Here is a 6000-nt window from a genome sequence, read left to right as displayed (position 1 = left end):
GAGGACGAGGCCCCACCCTACAGTTGTCGTTTGCTAGGCACCCGGGGCTTTCCACACTGGTGGCCTCTGCACCTGGCGCAGCGTCCTTTCTCTGCTTGTGCCTATCTAACTGCCTATCACATTTTCAACCCTAAATATAGGATGATTCATAGAAGAAAGGAACCGGACAAATAACTAGGTAAAGCCAAGAGAGAGCGGTATCTGACGCTGTGCCCCATTACAAACAGGCATCTCACCACCCCTCAAGTGTCCCTGTTTCCTCTCTAAAAACAGACCATGTGTCTTCGTCCCTTCAGGCCGCTGGAGCAAATTACCACAGATCGGTGGCTGAAACACCAGACATTTCTCATAGCTGTGGAGGTTGGGGAGTTCAAGATCAAGGCACCGGCAGATCCGGTATCCGGTGAGAGTTCTCTTCCTGGTTTGCTGATCACTGTGTTCTCCTTGTAACCTCACATGGGGGAGAGCAGAGAGAGATCTTTCATCACCTCCTCATTTTATAAGAGCACCCATCATGAGGGCCCCACTCATGATCTAATCGAACACTAATCACTTCCCGAAGGCCCACCTCCAAACACTATCATGTTGGGAGTTAGGATTTTAACGTAGGAATTCGAGGGGACACGAACATGGAGTCTATGAGATCAGAGTAGACATGAATTCATTCAGCAAATACTTGCCGAGGCTTACTGTGTCTGTCCCGGGGCTGTACCAGAGATGTAAAGACCTATCCTTGGCCGTTAAGGGGTGCCTGAGACGGGGAAGGAAGTGCCAGGGGTGCTCAGAGTGGGTGTGGAGAGTTAAGGAGGGCTTCTTGGAGGAGAGAGATTTGTCCAGGGCCTTGAAATACACAGGGAGGATTAGAAGATGTCTTGGAGAATATTCCAGATGAAGTCCACAGTGTGGACATAAGCTGGGAGGTGTGAATATTTGGAAAACAGGAGGCAGAGACCATCAGGGCCCATCTGCCTTCCACACCCATGAGTACTGTATGGCTGTGGGTGTCACCTAACCACCCCCAGCCTCAGTTTCCCCATCTGTGCTCCAGTCTGAGCCACAGTCACTGCTTCTCATCATAACTGAACCTAACAAAGAGCTGGGGATGGTCCCTCTTCTAATCCATCTGTCTGGCCATCTCCAACTTTGGCTTCAAAGCCCTCCAGAATGTTTCAGCATCTTCTAATGAAAAAACAAACAAACATTTGAAACAATGATGCCCATTGACACGGAGAATAAACAAATTGCTCTACACACTGAGTGGCCAGATTCTTATGACCACCTGACCTTTGTAGGCAAATTAGCTGTAATTTTGCGCTGAAGTTGCTAGAGTGCCAGACCATTATAAATAGGGAAGCAGGTTGTTTACCACGACAGTAGAAGTGATTTTTTCCTGAAGATATGGGTAAACAACGTGATTTAACAGCCTTTGAATATGGGATGTAGTCATACAATAGGATACCATACAGCATTGAAAATGAGCAAACTACAGCATGGACAACCTTGAGTACAAAAAAGCAAGTTGTGTCAGGATACCTACAGCATGGTTCCCCTTTATATAAAAGCCAAAAACATACAAACCTGACAATATGTTGTTCTGGAACACATATTTATTCAGTAAAAGCATCACACAAACTAAAAGAATGATGAACCCAATTTTCTCTTTTAAAAAAAAATATTTTATTGATTTTTTACAGAGAGGAAGGGAGAGAAGTAGAGAGTTAGAAACATCAATGAGAGAGAAACATCGATCAACTGCCTCCTGCACGCCCCCTACTGGGGATGTGCCCACAACCAAGGTACATGCCCTTGACCGGAATCGAACCCGGGACCCTTCAGTCTGCAGGCTGACACTCTATCCACTGAGCCACACTGATTCGGGCTAGATTTTATATCTTTATCTAATATGGAGCCTCTCCAAACAACATGCAGTTTCTACAACATGCCGTGTCCTCTCTCATCCCTGGGCATTTGCGCACGACATCCTCTCTAGGGGAGGATCCTCCGGGCCTCTTTCAGCTTCCGTGGCTCCAGGGGAGTCCCCAGCTGGTGGCCACATCACTCCAATTGCTCTGCCTCCATTGTCACCTAGCCGTCTCCTCCTCTATGTCCATGGCTTCTCTTCTTCTCTTCTAAGGACACTTGTCATTGGGTTTAGGGCCCACCTTGGTCATCCAGGATGACCTCATGTGGACAACCCTAAAGTAATAACATCTGCAAAGACTTTCTGCAAATAAGGTCACATTCACTGGTTCTGGGGCTTGGGACATGGACATATCATTTTAGCAGCCTCCATTCAACCCACTACACTTGGTTCCATTAAAACCTATTGGTCTGCCTGAATAATTTTATTAACCAATGTCATCCCAATAAATTCAATAAAAAAGAAATGAAAAGGAAAGGAAAGCAAAAAAGGGACCTTTGAAAACAAACAAAAAATCTGTTGCTCTCTCTTGCACTCTGAATGGACCCCCTCCAATGATTGTAACATCATGCATCAGTCATTAGTTCACTGAGTTATGCAGAGGTTGCCACATTTCATTATTCAATATCAGAGAGTCACGCTCTTTAATAGAACTACCCATCTAATCAGACAAGCCTTTAAGTCTCAGAAAGCAGTCAAGCTCACAGTGGTAGATACAGGTTTTTCAAAATTCTGATTTTTATCTTGAAAGCTTGACTTTTATTCTTGGTAACAATAACCAGCAGTTGTTTTGAAGTGACAGGCTCATTTTATTCATTTTTGAGAACATTTCTGCCAAACAGACAAGTCTAACCCATAGTTTGTCAGACATTTCAAGAAAAACGGTGCTCCCTGGAAAAGAAGCCAGGTTGGATCCGGCGTTTCTCAAATACTTTCCCTAGAGACGCTCATTGACTTTAAGGCTCAGTTGGAGGGCTTTATGTGTACTTTCAATTTTGTAATGAAAAAGATTAAGACATGGACTTTCTACAACCTGGACTGGCAGAATGGCTCCCACAAAGAAGGGTGAGGAGAAGGGCCGTTTTGCCATCAACGAGGTAGTGACCGGAGAACACACCATCAACATTCACAAACGTGTTCATGGAGTGGGTTTCAAGAAGGGTGACCCTCAGGCACTCAAAGAGATTCGGAAATTTGCCATAAAGAAGATGGGCACACAGATACCAGGCTCAACAAAGCTGTGTGGGCCAAAGGAATAAGGAATGTCCCATATGGTATATGGTGTGGTTGTCCACAATACATAATGAGGATGAAGATTCATCAAACAAGCTCTATACGTTGGTTACCTACATACCAGTCACCACTTAAAAAAATCTACAAATAGTTCATGTGGGTGAGAACTAACTGTTGATTGTTGAATCGATATATATAAAAGGCTAATATGCTAAGTGTCCATCTGGGTAATGACGTCACATAGCAACGCATGGCTTCCTCTCCCTAGCAATGACTAGCCTCCTTGCAGTTTCTTCAGCACAGGAACATGACTTGCTTTATAGCCAGGTGCAAACACTTCACACTTTAACCAGATGTTTGTGAAGCATTTTCCCATGCCTCATCTCATTTGATCCTCACAGAAGTGCTGGAGTAGGTATATAGGAGACTCAGTGGAATCCTATTTTCTCTTCTTTAGCCGGAAAATGGAGATTTAGAAAGCTTAGAAACTTGACCCGACTGAAAAGAAGTAAGAAATGGTGGACCTTGAAAATGACTTCAGATTTTCTCACTGCACAGAACATAGTCAAACACTGCTGCAGTTAAATATTTTACCCTTTGTTCTCCCTGCGTGATCTACAATAACAATAATGTGCTTCGTGTTGATATTTACTGCTGTGTTGCTGGAAATTACCTGAAAGAGAAGTTGGGATGCTTCACTGGGCTGGAAAAAGTTTAGCTAAATCAGAAAGCAGTTCTAATTAAGCAAGTTTATTCTATATCTATAAAAGGCTAAGTTGATTCGCACATGCACGATACATATAAAGCTCTTACTGGCACCAATCACACACATGTGTTTCCATCTGTCATTGTTGATCATGAATTTGGTTGACACTTCTATTGTAGAGAAAGGGCGAATAGCGATATTAAAATATTTCTTCTAATTAATTTGCTTTCAATGTGCACAAATTCGTGCACCAGCCCAGTAAAGTTATAAAACTGAAGAAAAAAAAGACATGGAGTCACCAGTTATGGGGTGAATTGTCTCTCCCCAAAAGATATGTGGAAGTCCTAACTTCCAGCACCTATGAATGTGACCTTATTTAAGAAATAGAATCTTTGCAGATGTCATCAAGTTGAGGCCACGAGATGGGCCCTAATCCAATGTGACTGCTGTCCTTATGAGAAGAGGAACATTGAATTCATATATAAAGAGGAGAAGGCCATATGGTGATGGAGGCAAAGACTGGGGTGATGTATTTCCATGCCAAGGATTGACAGCTATCACCAGAAACTAGAAGAGGCCAGGAAGGATCCTCTTCTAGAGGCTTCAGAGGAAGTATAGCTTTTTCCGCCTTCCGCCTTCCAGAACCATGACAGAACACATCTGTGTTGTTTTAAGCCCCTCAGTTTGTGGTGCTTTGTTATGGCATGCCCAGGAAACTAACCCATCACCCAAATATCCTGAATGGACAGGCTGCTACATGAAATGGAGAGAACTTTAAAAAATATGTATGTTTTTATTGATTTCAGAGAGAGGAAGGGGGAGGGAGAGAGAGATAGAAACATCAATGATGAGAGACAATCATTGACTAGCTGCACACCCCCTACTGGGGATTGAGCCCAAAACTCTGGCATGTGCCCTGACCAGGAATCAAACTGTGACTTCCTGATTCATGGGGTCAATGCTCAACTACTGAGCCACACTGGTGGGGCTGGAGAGAACTTTTAATACACGGGGCAATCTGGAGGAATCTGAAAAGCATTATTCTGAGTGATATAAGCCTTTCTCAGAAGGTTGCACGCCGTATGATTCTATACATGGACTTTCTCCAAAACACAGATCTTTCGTGACAGAGAACACATCAGTGGTTGCCAGGGGGTGGAGAGGGGTGTGAGTATGAAGGAGACAGCGTGACGGAGCCTTTTGGGAGGATAGAGCTAAATGTGGTGGTGGTGGTTATATGAATCTGTGGATGCCCAAAAACTCAGCTAAAACCCACACTGAAGTCAGTTTTATTGTATGTGAATTATAAAATAACATGATAAAATGAATCAGGGGGGAAAGACATACAAATTATGCTGTCGGTTCCTTAGAGGGCTGAATCCCAAAGTATTTGTCTGATTTGGAGCGTCTTAACCTGGACTTCAATGGCCCTGTTGGAATACAAGGACAGGAATTAGAGGCATATTGTGTGCACGTGCCATTTTCCAGGAAAGGGTCCAAAGCTTTTATTGTGGAGGTTAAAGTGTGGTCTGTGACCCCAAAACCTTAGGAACCACGGGCAAAAATGAGGCCAACTGTTGATTTCCAAAGGCCCGTCCTCTGGACCCTGCCAGGGTGGGTTCAGTGCGAGGCATCGGGAGAGGAAACCAACCAGAGACGTCCAGGATGGGGCACAGACCGACCTGGGACACAGGCGGCTAAATGTGGTCACCAACAAGGGCTGGCACGAGGCTTCAGTTAACCCACACTAAAGTGGTTAATTCAAAATACAGACAACAATGGGCCTGGTTTCCCCCGTCTGCAAACTGTGAATGATCATAGAGGCAACACCCAGCGGGGGATGGGATCTGGGCCTGGACTGGGGAGAGGCACTCACCTCCGGCAAGACATTTGGGGGGAGGGGTGCCAAAAACAACTAGCGATCAAGCTAATTTTTTCCTATTTAAATACATTTTTAAGAATTGAGGTTAAATTCACATAGCATAAAATTAATTCATTCTCAGTGTGTAATACAGTGGCACTTAGTACATTGACACTGTTGTGCAACTACCACTATAGCTAGTTCCAGAACGTTTCATCACCCCCAAAGGAGGCCCTATCCCCATTAAAGTCACTCCTCAAACTCCTTCCCCCAGCCACG

The 6000-nt window shown here is 44.3% G+C and overlaps 1 pseudogene across 1 annotated transcript; it reads left to right on the top strand.

Moving 5' to 3' along the window:
- Nucleotides 1-2967: 2967 nt before the first annotated feature.
- LOC308519116 (large ribosomal subunit protein eL31-like) lies at nt 2968-3289 on the top strand (annotated as a pseudogene). The gene has a single exon. The product of its transcript is annotated as a large ribosomal subunit protein eL31-like (transcript).
- The last annotated feature ends 2711 nt before the right edge of the window (nt 3290-6000 follow it).

This window comes from Myotis nattereri, assembly GCF_964212035.1.
Source record: "Myotis nattereri genome assembly, chromosome: 5".
In the NCBI taxonomy this organism is placed as follows: Eukaryota; Metazoa; Chordata; class Mammalia; order Chiroptera; family Vespertilionidae; genus Myotis; species Myotis nattereri.
Note: the sequence above shows the minus strand (reverse complement) of the source record. Positions and strands in the feature narration are given on the sequence as shown.